This window comes from Saimiri boliviensis, chromosome 14, assembly GCF_048565385.1.
Source record: "Saimiri boliviensis isolate mSaiBol1 chromosome 14, mSaiBol1.pri, whole genome shotgun sequence".
Taxonomy (NCBI): domain Eukaryota; kingdom Metazoa; phylum Chordata; class Mammalia; order Primates; family Cebidae; genus Saimiri; species Saimiri boliviensis.
This window is the reverse complement of record NC_133462.1, coordinates 88,545,690-88,559,731: the sequence shown is the minus strand read 5'-3', so window position 1 is coordinate 88,559,731 and position 14,042 is coordinate 88,545,690. Positions and strand designations below refer to the sequence as shown.

Genomic DNA, 14,042 nt, shown 5'->3' with positions numbered 1-14,042 from the left:
CAATGTTAATCGAGGTTCAGTGAGGTTTGTCTAATTTTGTTCACTCATGGTTACAAATTCAACTAATGGAGACACACTGGTTTTGGAGATGGTAGAATGCTTGTATAAGATGAAGCCTTCTACGGATAACAGTTATAAACTCTGGGAAAAATAGAAAAAAAAAATTCAAGTCACTGAAAGCAACCAAACGCAGATGGAATTGAGGGCATATAACGCTTCAAACAAGAGAACAACACTGATGAAGATTCACATGGTTTTCCCCTATGATCGCTTCCCAAATGATATCTCTCTGGTGGCTAGAACTGAGGCAAAACAAAAATCCTATTTGCCTGAGGTGTCAGAAAAGAAGTTTAGAACAGCCAGAGTAGCTGGAAATTGGGGGAAGAAATACTCAAAAAGAGAGAGACATAGAAGGAGGAGTTGAAAATATGAAAGTAAAAAGTCTTCTCAAATCCTTGGTTGATTCCTGACCTGCTCATTTGTTGGAGAAATATTCAAGGAGTCCTAGAGGAAACCAACAGTCAGAAGGCTGAAAGAGCCTAACGGAGATAACAGCTACTTCTGGTGCCAAGAGACAGAGTCTGAAGTTTGAGTCCTGTCAAGTTAGAGGGCGTTGATAACCATGTTGAACTTTTCACTGAAAACCTGTAAAGGCCACTCCGTGGAATAAATATTATGTATCAAGACTGAGATATTTGCTCTAAAACTAGTGGCATAACTAAAATAGACATATCCTCATGAAACGTATCAAGTCTCAACATAGGGTTATCCATCAATAATTTAATTGTCTGCTAGTACAAGACTCAGTATTCTTCAAAGGAAGACAGTGGATTCTAAAATTTTAGAGTGAATCATCCACAATGCCAGTATACAACAAAAAATTATTTTGACCAAGGCACACTAAAAAGTTTTAGACATAGTTAAGAAAAAATAATTTTATAGAAATATTTCTGATCTTGGAGTTAGCAGACAAGTACTTTAAATTAACTATGACAAGCACATAAAGAATCCATAGGAAAAGATAGATATAATGGATAAAGTAATAGTATCCCTAGTTAGGATAAAGAAATGGGGAACTTAAGGAAAAATAAGAAAAATATAAAAACTAAGCAAATGGAAATCTATGAACTGAAATATGTCATAGGTGAAATCTTTAAGAATACACTGGATGAGATTAACAGCAGACCAGACACAACAGAAAAAGCAGTTTATTTGCTCACAGGTCAATAAAGTGACCTAAAATGAGTCACAAAGAGAAAAGACGATTTTAAGAATGAACACATTCTCAGTGATCTGAAGGATGGTATCAAGTGGTCTGACATACTTCTGTCTGTAGTCCTTGACAAAGAGAGGAGAGAAAATGAAAAAAAAAAAAATAGTTGAAGAAATTTTGGCTGAAAAATTTCCAAATTTGCTCTAAGTCGGTCACTTACAGATTCAAGAATCTCAGTCAATAAATATAAAGAAAACCGCACCTAGGCAGACCTGCTGAAGTCCAAAGGTTAAAAGAAAAATTTAAAGTCAGCCAAAGAAGAAAGAAACATTATATATTGAATAAAAATGACAAGAATTGTTTAAGCTAGTTTGTACAATTGACATATCATTGGATAATTGAGACCAGGCAACAATGGAATGTTAAGTGTCTAGGGCTGAAAAAAATACCTTGTCAATCTTGAATTCTGTATTAAAGGAGATAATGTTTTTAAAATGAAGGCATAATAAAAAATTCAGATAAATAAAAACTGAGAGAATTTGTTGCTGACAGGTCTGTGATATGAGAAATGCCCAAGGAGCAGGTCTTCAGGCTGAAAGGAAATGATAGAAAATTAAATCTACTTGAAAGGCAAGTGAAAGACATTGTTGATACATAGATAAATATAAAGGCTATTTTTCTTGCTGGGCATGGTGGCTCACACCTGTAATTCCAGCACTTAGGGAGGCACAGGCAGGAGCCTTGCTTGAGCCCAGGAGTTTGAAACCAGGCTGAGTAACATAGTGAGACCCTGTCTTTACTAAAAGTAGAAGAAAATAGCCAGACATGGTGGCACTCACCTGTGGCCTCAGCTACTCGGGGGCTGAGGTGGGAAGATCACTTAAGCTTGGGAGGTCAAGGCGGCAGGGAGCTGTGATTACACCACTGCTGTACTCAGCCTGGGCATCAGAGAGAGACCGTGTCTCAAAAAAGAATAAAGTATTTTTCTTTTTAAAAAATTATTGAAAATTAACTGAGTGTTCATACCTAATAATGTACATTAATGACAATGTATTGTGGAGTTTATAATCTAGGTAGAAGTAGACTTCAGCTGCAACAAAAGAATTGAGAAGTCTGTACATCAAATTGTACTGTAAGAAGTTCTTACATTATATATCAAGTGGTCTAATATTCATTCAAGGTAAATTATGATAAGTTAGGAATGGACGTCATAGTCACTAGGGTTACAACTAAACGACGAATACAACAAAGAGCACTAAAAGTTCCATAGAGACGTTGAGTGTGACTGAGCAAGCAGGTGGGATGCTGACTAGTTCTCAAGCAGACTTGAGTGACGTTCTCCTGTTTCCAGTTCTATGGCCAACTTCACCTCCTGCCATATCTGGTTCGCTTTTACATAAGTTCCGACAGCCTGAGTCAGCTAACTGGAAAGGAGACTTGAATTCAGAATTCGTTCTGATTTGTTTGCAGTGAACGTAAAGTAATGACTGGAGCAGAAGGCATTTCATATGCTGTGCTACTGCCAGTGAGATTTACGGCCAATCATGACACTGCAGAGTGTCTTACCCAAGGACATGCTTGTGAACAAGACATTATCTATCAGTGAGTCGTCATCCTTTGGAAACATTTTAATAGAGGGATGACACAACACCCCAAATGTGTTCAGAATCGGCACCAGCAATGCAGAGCTCACAGTGTCGGTCTGAAGGTTATTCTCAGATACATTTCACAAGCAGGTTGGCAATCACTGAGAATGAATAGAAAACAAAACAAAACAAAACACATACACAAGGGGACTCAGATTGATGTAAAGGATCAGTCCATTTTCTCTGTGACTGATTTCAGGCACTTTGAGAAAAAGTCAAAGAGTTACCATCTAACTGGAGTTGTGGTAGGAGGTATTGATTATGAAACAGACATCTGTGATCTGGAACACAAAGCAATTCTGCAGCAGCATGTAAGCCTTAGTTATGTTCCAGGCCAGGCCATTCAGTCATTAGATGAAATATGGAGAACATACCGCTGGTGAGCTGGGCACCTTGGGCAAGTTGCCAAAATTCTGGGACTCTGATTTGTTCAACTGAAATGAGAGATGGGTCTGAATGATACCTGAGGTCCCTGAGATTCCAATTCAGTGCTGCGCTCAGATGTAACTGAGTACTGCCTTCCTGTGCAGACAGCTGGGAACTTCCTCCTATAAGCCCACCTTTTCCTCCAGCTCTCCTACCCCTGGCAGCTTCAGATTCAGCTTTTATTCACACCACAGGCCTGGCTACATAACTTGTGAGGTACAGCACAAAATAAAAATGCAGAACTCCTTGTTCAAATACTAGTAGGAATTTTAAGATAGAAACAGCAGAGTAGTAAACCAAGCGCAAGGCCCCTCTAAGCTTGGAACCCTGTGTGGCCGCTCAGGTGACACATCCACGATGTCGACCCTGCTCCTGGCTTTTGGATACAAACACTTGACTAGTGATACAGATTATACTAAATGACAAAGAGGCAAATATTCCATGTCTGATGTTGGAATATTTATAAACATAATTAAATACACCTGCTTCAGTGTATCCAATTATTACATGTATATTCATTATTATTATTCAGTTATTATACATATAACTGAATGATAATGAATACACCTTAATAATTGGGTACATTGAGGCAGGTATATTACATGTATTCAATTATACATGTGATAATAATACACATGATTAACAATGAATTGATAATTAATGATTAATGGGTGAATACACTCATTCAATTAATAATAATGTAATTATTAGTAAAGATACTGAGTATTTATACTTGTATAACTTGTCACCATACACAGAATGCTTTTCACCTAACACTATTATATTGGATATTGGATTTTTTAGAACCTTATGAGAAATAAAATTGTTTCCCAGGTCAGGAAGCTGAGGCATTGAGACAGATCATGATTCAAATTTGTTTGTTTGTTTGTTTTAACTCTTTGTCTAGTTTTCTTTCTATGATACCGTAATGCCTTATTAGATCAGTGCCTTGGACTTTTTTTTTTTAAGTCTGATGAAACATATAGACTTCATTTGGAAACTTCGAAGTGCTCTTGGTGCAATTCCTTGTAGAAGATTGATTTGACTGTTTTTTTATAAACAGGACTGGTGCCACAGCTAGATAATTAGCCTCAATTCAGCAAACCTTTATAAGTACCAACTATATACTAGGTCTTTTGTGATGTCTTCTTTTGTCAGGCACAGAGGGCGCTTAAAGGAATGACTTTAGTCCCCACCTCCTTGCGTTGTTTACTGCATGAGCTAGGGCGGCGGGTCTTCAGTGGTTACAAAGCTCAGGGACTTCTAAACCTCACAATGAAGCTGCTGTTTCAGAAATAAAATGGCATGTTTCCCAAATAATATTGAGACTCTTATCTGACTGATATTACGCTATGCCTGCCTTTCATTTAATGATAGAGTCTGAGTGGGTAGAAGATAGGTTGGTTAGTAAATACACAGAGTCTGGAGTTCAAATTGCAGTTTGCTGTGTGATCTTAGACAAGTGCTTGACCTCTCTTTGCCTCTGAAATTTGGGAAATGTTTGTATCTACTGGAAAGGATTATTGTTTTAACTAAAAAAACAACAACAACAAAAAAAAACAAAACCATGTAGTTTGTTCCCTAAAAATTAGACAATTATATATGTTTTCAGAAGATGGTAGAGTGAAGAATTGATAGAAAAATGTTCCTAAAGTCCTTTTGTTAGCAGTTTGATGACCCACCCAGGGACAGACAATGAACTAGGGTGGGTAGAGGAGATAGTGAGGTGACAAAAATGAATGGAAAATGTCAAAATTGAATTTGGGGGGAAATGACATCAGTGAAGGAACAACAAACAGCACACAAACCCAAAACAAAAAATACTTCAAATAAACTTTAGAAAAGGAAAATTAGCTGTATCAGTTTATACAAGAAAATAAAAAGTATAATCTTTAATTCAGTTAATTTATTGACCCAGAACATGCACTATGCTGAAAATTTATTTAAAACAATGCAAGAGAAGTTTAGAAATTGTTGAAAACAAAATTAAGATAATTTGTGGAAAGTTGAGATTTAGACAGTTATTGTTTTGCCTTATGCCAATGGACTCCTGAAATATCTATTTGTAGCATGTTCCAAAATAATAGGTGACAATTGTTTTAAAGTAATTATTCCTATTCAGAAGAACATTTGATGCAAGATCATACATAAGGCATGATTCCACCTTTTGGATAGCCTGGCACCTAAGTCAATAAATATTTATTATTTATGTTTTTATTTTTTTGAGATGGAGTCTCGTGCTTGTTGCCCAGCTGGAGTGCAGTGGTATCATCTCAGCTCACTGCAACCTCCGCTTCCTGCCTCAGTCTCCCGAGTAGCTGGGATTATAGAAACGCACCACCAAGCCCAGCTAACTTTTGTATTTTTAGTAGAGATGGGTTTTTACCATGTTGCACAGACTGGTCTTGAACTCCTGACCTCAGGTGATCGGTCCACCTTCCTCAGCCTCCCAAAGTGCTGGGATTACAGGTGTGAGCCCCACACTCGGCCAGTATTTATTAAATTTAATTGAAACACTTAGAAGTATAGATGGAGGCTTTGTGAGAGGATATTAGTTTGGTTACCATAATTGACTTAGCCTTAAATTTTCTTCAAGGCTCAAGCAGTCCTCCCACCCCAGCCTCCTGAGTAGCTGGGACTACAGGGGCATGCCAGCCCACCCAGCTAATTTTTTAAACTTTTTGTAGATAAATGATCTTGCTGTGTTACCCAGGCTGGTCTCAAACTCCTGGGTTCAAGTGATCCTCCTGCCTCAGCCTCCCAAAATGCTGGGATTACAGATGTAAGCCACCATGCACAGCTTCTAATGGTACGTAGAACAGTGCTTGGTACATGATAAACTCTCAATAAATGCTACCTACTCTTATCATTATTCTAATTACTATTATTAGTAGTAAATTAAAACTCCTAAGTCTTATTTGTACAAATGTTTACTGCGTTCTCCCCATCCTTTCTCACGGGGGTTTTGTTTTGGTTTTTAAGGTAAGTTTGGGGTTTGTTAAATATCACCTTGTTAAATTTCCACTATGCCAGCTTATCTGAATCAGATCCCTATTTTCAATACATTCTGTGTTCCCTAGGCTGAGCACTATCACACATAGATAAGTGTGTCATCTGCGTGCCCCAGGATATCCTATCACTGTTGAAAGTGGCAGAGAGGACAGTGCCTCAGACAGTGCCCGGCGGCACACCACTAAGGACATGTCTCTGAGTTGACACTGATTTAATAATTTTCTTTGGAAACAGATGCTCCACCAGTAAATAGCCCACCTGAATTTGCTATCATCAGCTTATATCCATGAGAAGATAGTTTCTGCACAGACAGATGCAGCATTAATGAAGGTGTGGTCCTTGCCTTCAGTGGAGCATCTGTTCTGCCTAAGCGCTGATAGGTTTCTGTCCATCCCTTGGTCATCTCTTAGATAAGCTTTTATAGCACCCAGTAAGCAGTTAAAACAGCCAAGAGTTCTCTTACCTTGCCTGGGCATCTCTCTGTTAATTGTGTTTATAATCTCTCAAGATTTCTTCTCTTTGTTTGCCAGCCACGTCGGCAAGTTGAAAAGAACACAGGGATTGTTCTAACAGCTTCTCTGTGTTGTCGGGGATGTTTGGACTCTTGTTTCTGATGCTGGCATGAAGTTGGGGAGGGAGACACAGGTGACATAGGGAAACTGCACTGGATTTGCTCCTGGGATATTCCTCTTTGTCATGAGGGAGGTAATTACATGGGGGCAGGGCAGACTGGGAAGGCCTGAGGATTAAAATTAGACAAGCTCATTGAAGTGCTTATTTTCACTTAGACAACACATCTGAGGTAGGTAGGTGTTGGGAGGAAATTTAATCAGCCAGGTAGAACACACACACAAAGCGCAGTGGACAGAATGGCTGCCATTTTCCCATCTTTCTTGCCAGCAGAATTGGTGTGGTTCTGAAATGCCTCCTGTCCATATGCATTACTAAGCCTGGCGTAGTCATGCCAACTCTATGGTCAGGCTGTGGCTTAGACACGGGCCTGAGATGCTTGCTGTGGGGTTTGGATTATGTCATATTCTCAGTGCAAGGATTAACTATTCTTTCTATTTTTAAAAAAGGCAAAGATGTCAGCATTTCAACACACAACCCCAAAGCAGAAAGTGTCAGCCTGCGTTTTAATTTTGTGCATCAAACCATTATTTTCTTTTTCCAGTGGCAGCAATTTAGTGGACCTTCCACTCAAAGGTAGTATATGAACAACTGCTTTGAAATGTGTGGAATATTTTGGAGAATAAGACATTTTAAAATTGTAAAATGTATTCCACTTGAACATTTCAATTGATTCTTTTGGTGGGTTTGGCTAATGAAGCTTTCGAACAAGCCCGTTATAACTCTCTGTGATATTACCTTTTAAATTTTATTCCCAGCAGTTATTTCAGCCTGAAGTTTTCTTTTGTTTGTTAATTTGCCTTTGAGTTCTCTGTCTCCCTGAGCTAAATGTGGGATGCGTGAAGACAGTAGTCTTGTCTGTTTCATATTCCAATGCCTGGAATATATAGGTGTTTAGTAAACTTTCACTGAATGAATAATCAGATTTCATAGCTATCTGTCTGTAGGATATCAACATGTAAACTATATGTAGGTAACTGTATATATATGTGCATTTTAAAGTGCATACTCCGTACCTGGCACAGTGATGAACAAAGCATGCATGATTCTTGATCTTTAGAAGGGAAAAGTGAGAAAGAAAGAAGGAAGGAAAGAAGGAAAGAGAAAGAGGGAAGGAGGGAAGAAGGAAGAAGGTAAATTGAGACAGCACTAAGTGTTATGGAGAGAATTCAAGTTGAGCCATGTAATGTGGCTGAAAAATTATGTTAAATTGGGTGGTCACATGGCCTGGGGGGGTCACATTTAAGTTAGGATTACCATGGAGAGGTGAGCAGGAAGAGAGTTTCAGATCATGTGAGAGCTAGTGCAAATGCCCTAAGGAGGAAATGGGATTGGTGTGTTTGAGAGACTGAAGAAGGGCATCTGGGAGTATGGTACATGAAAAGGACAGTGACAAAGAATATGACTGGGCACATGGATGGCAGTTCCATCCTCTCACGTTGTATGCCAGTGTAAAAAGTTTCTAACTTACTGATGGCCATGTGAAGCCAATGAGAAACTTTTGAAAGAAGAATGAAGCCATCTGTTTAAGTATTTAAAAGTTCATTCTTTCGATCATGGGGAAAATGGACCTTAACTGGGTACGGATGGCAACAGGGAGACCAGTTAAGAAGCTGTTGTATTAGTTCAGGCCACAGACAGTGGTGTCTGGGACCAGGATGATTATAATGGGGATACCAAGAAATAGATGATTTCAGGTGTGTTTTGAGGGCTGAGCCAACTGAATGTTAGTGGGATAAACATGGGGGCATAAATGTAAAAATAAAAAGCACTTATGAAACCATTGTCTAGAAATTACTATCTAGATTTTTGGCTTGAGCAACCAATTGCAAAGCTCTAACAAGGCAGCTGTCTTGACACCTCTCCATAGTTCTATTAATATTTGTCGAGCCTAGGAATTACCAAGACTCTTTACCCTTTGTTCTCTCTCATTACCTGGGACCTTATTAGTATTCTAAATAGGAGTATCTTGAAAGTCAAAGTTAGGAAAAGAATAAAGATAGTATATCCTGGCCAGGAGCAGTGGCTCACACCTGTAATCCCAGAACTTTGGGAGGCTGAGGTGGGTGAATCACCTGAGGGCTGGAGTTCAAGACCAGACTAGGCAACATGGCAAAACTCTGTCTCTACTAAAAATACAAAAATTAGCCAAGTGTAGTGGTGTGTGCCTATAGTCCCAGCTGCTCAGGAGGATGAGATAGGAGAATCTCTTGAACCAGGGGGACGGAGGCTTCAGTGAGCTGAGATCAGGCCACTGCACTCCAGCCTGAGCAACAGAACAAGACTGTCTCAAAAAAAAAAAAAAAAGATAGTATATCCTGCAAATGCTAATTAATTTTTTCCCCCACAAGCTAATTAGTTTATGAATAAGAAAGATGTTAAAAAGTAATTAAAATGAATTTAGGGGCTCTATGGATTCTGTTACTGATTCTTGAATTTTATGTGTTTATATACTATATGAGTAAACACATACATACATATGTGTGTGTGTGTGTGTGTATTATTTTAAACTCAACAGTTCTGATAGTAAGATGTTCAAATATGATTTAGTCCAAAGTACTTTAAAGTGCTCAAATGGAATATTTTATTATGGATGCTGTTTAACTATATTATCTCACATAATTGCTGCTCTATATAAAGCCTATTTAAACCATCAGTGAAAACTCCAGTCATTAACATTTCTTTTCATAGACTCATTCTTTTTTTTTTTTTTTTTGCAGAAAATAAAAAGACTAAAGAAACAACCAAAAGACACTGGAGACAATGATTTCTTCTCTTTTGTTGATAAATTTGTCTGACTTTTAAAGAGAACTCTCTAAATTTAATTCTTTCGTTTTTAAACATTTCTATTCTAAATTGGCAGACATCACAATTACTACCTTTTCAGAGAGAAAGGGAAAAGAATGCTAGAGTTATCTTAACTTTAATTTTTGCTAACTGAATTTCCTCTTTATTCACTAAGAAAATTGTGCAGTACCCATCTAAAATGTATGATACACAATACACATTTTAAGAACTTGCACACTACATTTCATCTACCCCCCAGGCCATCCCTGTGACCTGGAAGAGAAAATAATTCTCCAGAGCTGGGTGACCAAATGCAACAGTTTGGCCTTTTCTTCTACAACTTTTTCTTTCTCTGGGATCCTTTCTGTCTAATGAAATACCCACCTCCTTGGGTATTGACTGTGATTCCTGAGCTGTTTCTAAGAAGATTTCACCGTAAATTGTTCCATCCCTCCTCCTCTGTACACACCTATGTTCCTACCATCATTTCAAGCTCATTCTTTCTAAAGTTTCCTTGAAACTCTCACCTAACATTGGGCAACTCCTATAATATTTACTTTTGGTAGTACTTGGCATTTACTTTATAAGTTTAGGTTGTTGGCCATTTGAAAGGGCAAGATTTGACCTTCAGATCATCATTACGGGAAAATAAGTTTTAACTGTTTCCAATTAACCTCCTTATCTCGACTGTGCATGTTACATACTTTGGTGACCAATAACAAAGATACGAAAATTGTAAAATCCATTAGAATTTATAACTGTATCTTTATTATGTAGAAGATACAGTTATATCTATGGCTCCTACATTTACTTGACTTCAGTAAGACCTCAGGTGAATCGTTCAGTCTTAATTAGACCAAGTTTCTCATCTCTAAAATGTAAAGTTGCTTTGAGGATTAAATTGCTATGAAGAGTAAACTAATGAAGATTAATTGAATTCTAGCATGTAAAGTACCTATTAGAATGTTTAGCACAAAGTAGACAAAGATAGTTTTATTTTTAAGTTCTTATATGTGCATTTTTAAAGAAGTGCTATTGGTTTTGAAATGAAGGACTGATTTATTCTGATGGCAAAGGTCAGAGAAGAAATTAAACTTCTCTTAAGAATACATACCACTTTGGTGAGTATAGAAGAGGCAGAAAGTTCGAGAGAAAAGCATGCATTTGTGGAAACTCAGGAACAGTGCACTCTCATGAGGCTCCAGTGTAATTTGTATGATGATATTTCATGGTGGATGGTTCTGGAAAGGAAGCGTCCCTTCAGGTTGACAGGCAAAGTTCGTTCTTTATTCTGCTCTTGTGCAGGATAACTAAAAGCAGGAAATTGTCATGATCTGACATACCTTTAGAAAAAGAAGTCCATTACAGAATGAAAAATGCATCGCAGAAATGAGATCCATGAGTAGCAGATCAGTCAGGAAACTCTTGAAATCCCTCAGGCAGAAGATGAACCGAATTAAAGAAGCGGGACAGGCATAGAGGGAAAGGGGCATTTCAAAGGACATTGTGGTGGTAGAATTAACAAGAATTGGAAAGTGAACCAGAGAAAGCTGATGATTCCAAGATGTCTTACATAGGTGACCAGAGGTGGTCATTAAAGTAATGAATATAACATAGGGAGAAGGTCTGAGGAGGAAAGATTAATTTCTCTCTCAACAGATTGGGACTGATTTACCAACAGGAGTTGAAATGAAGATAGCAGCAGGTAACTGAAAATCTTGGACTGGAGTTGAGAAAAATTAGGGTTGGAATTTATACTTGGAAGTCATGACATTGAAGTGATCACATGAGACTAACCAGGAATTGAATGAGAAAGTGCAGTGAGGAGAGTTGGGAAATGTCTGCATTCAAAGGTGAACAAAAACTAAACTAAACAATAATCAAGGGAGAGTGGATGAAGTTCAGGAAGGTCTAGGAAGGTCTAGAGTGATGGAAGCTGAAGGAAAGGGAGCTTTAGAAAGAGGGTTTTGGTTGTCTGCAGTTAGGGTCCTGGAACTCCACTGTGAAGCAAGAGGTTGGAGGGGCAAGGGAATGTGGTGGTACTCTGAGTTTCCACATGCCAATTTACAATTTTTTAAAATAGTCCTGTATATTCTTTCTATTGTTATAGCTACCTGTAAAGTTCTTAATTTCAGTTCCAGAATTTATATTTTCTTTGTTTTTATAATTTTTTGTTCTTCACTGAATTATGTCACCTTATTTAATCTTTTAAATAGTTTTATCACTATTATCTTGAAGTTCCTATCAGATAAATACAATAACTGCATTTCTCAGAGATATTTGTGCACTGTCTGGTTTTCTTTCCCTTTTGTTAGCTGGTTAAATCTTTTTTAAATGCTATTAAGTTTTCATTGAGTGTCATATATTTTCGATGAAAATTTGCAAGGTATTTTGAGGCTTAAATGAATGTTTTTCTCCAGGTAGGACTTCAATTTGCTTTATCAGGCAGCTAAGTAAGATGCCAGTCACCTTAATCCTTTAAGGAATTGAACGGACCTAAAACTTTTCTTAAATCTTTGTTAAGGGCTGTTGTATTTTATGTTTACACTTACTTGCAGGGTGAAGCCCTGTAGATTCCAGATGGATATAGTCTTTATCCAAGGATTTTTTTCTCCCTGGAAGGCTCTAAACTCAAATTTGTGTGGTCCTCAGTGCAAATTTTAAATACTCCAGTCAAGTCTAAGCCTTTAGTAACTGCTTTGGGGGTGAACATCTCTTGGCTTCCCTCTCTCAGATTGTTTGCCCTGAAGCCCCTCTTTACCTTGAGGACTCTCTGATGACTTTAGACAGGTGGGTTTTGTAAATTTTGTTCAGCTTTTATAGTTATTTTTAATAGGAAATTGGTGCAAAATAAAGTGATCTCTGCTCCCACAAGCAGATGTTAGCTTCATTTTTTGTTAAAGAACAAAACTTGCCTTTGCAGTTTTTTTTAGATTATTCATTTTCTGAAAGTCAGTGGCTTCATTTCAAATTTCCATTACTGAGTTTAGAGAACAGATTATGTCCAGAGGCATGAGAAAGTTGGAGGCTCCATCACTGACTTGTTAGAAGATAGCTTTTAATTAGAGCTACAAAGCAGGCGTTTCTTCACAATTTCATCTGATTTAGCACCAGTTGTTAGGCTTCATGATTCAAGTCCAAGAGTCTATTATACTGATAAACTTCTTAAAAAATTATGTTTCAGTTGAATGTACATTGGTGCCCAGAAGTAGCAAGCTGTAGAATATGGGATGTGAAGTTTTGTCTTTTCTCAGTGTAATTTTTGCTTTTGTTGGGTTTCAGAGAAAGCTGAATAAAAATCTAAGAGAAAATGATGATGAAAATATATACAAAATTAAGAAGAGAAAATTAGGAAATAGAGGAAGAAAAAATTTACGTTTGGCGTTGGTAAAATAAATTAAAAACTATCCCCTCCCACGACAGCGCGGGAGTTCCCCTCCTTTCTCTGCCCCTTCTTCTTTCTCTCTGTGTCTAATAAATCGCTTTTCTGTGAAAAAAAAAAATTAAAAACTAGTATTTACTGTGCTGTCTAATGACTGTAGACAGTGCTTTCGTTCATCCAGGACTAGGGATTTCTACAGAAGAGTAGAAAATCAACAATTTAAATGGTGACAAGGAAATTCCTTAGAAAGTAATGTTGGCAATGTCTTATTTGTCTTCCATATCAACTGGCATGGTTTATTCACATGTTCCAAGTGTATTCCAGAAACATTCATTCAGATGTTTCATCTTCTAGAGCAAAAATTTATAGTAAATTATTTCAAAGGCTATCTGAGTTTCTTGGAAAGAAGGTGATGTTTTGTGGCAGAGAGAATCCTTCTTTGCTGATCTTACCTGAAAGTCTCACTCTTTCCTCTTTCTGTAGCAGAAGTCTCAGTCTTTACACACTTAAGTTTTCAGTAGTGTTTGTGTACTGCCTGTTTCCAGACCCTGTCCCTGCTTGATATGAAAGCCAGTCTTCTCAAAATGTGTGAGTAGTCTAGGTCCTTCGGAAGAAGTGTGATGAAGACTGCTGTAGCTCATTTGTCTATGTGTGTTTAATTTATCCTTACTGATTATGTGTTAAACAACTAAACACTAATCCAAATGTGGTATTATAAATTCAGGCAGTATGAATCGATTGATATACCAGCTGTAGGAGACACAATAGTTGGAAATCACACTAGCTAATTTTCAGGATCCAGGATTTTAGAAGTTGTCATTCTAAGGGACCTGACTAAACATGACAGGAGCCAGCTCCATGTGCTAACACAGGGGGTGGTAAAGAGAATCTGAGACCCACATCCAGGGGGTTACTCAGGACTATCTTTGGGTACAGTAAGCAATGG

The 14,042-nt window shown here is 37.7% G+C and overlaps 1 protein-coding gene across 5 annotated transcripts in view; it reads left to right on the top strand.

The window, feature by feature from the left end:
- The window catches only part of RGS7 (regulator of G protein signaling 7), a 521,801-nt gene that overhangs the window by 148,251 nt on the left and 359,508 nt on the right, over nucleotides 1–14,042 (top strand). The gene's annotated exons all lie outside the window — the stretch shown is intronic.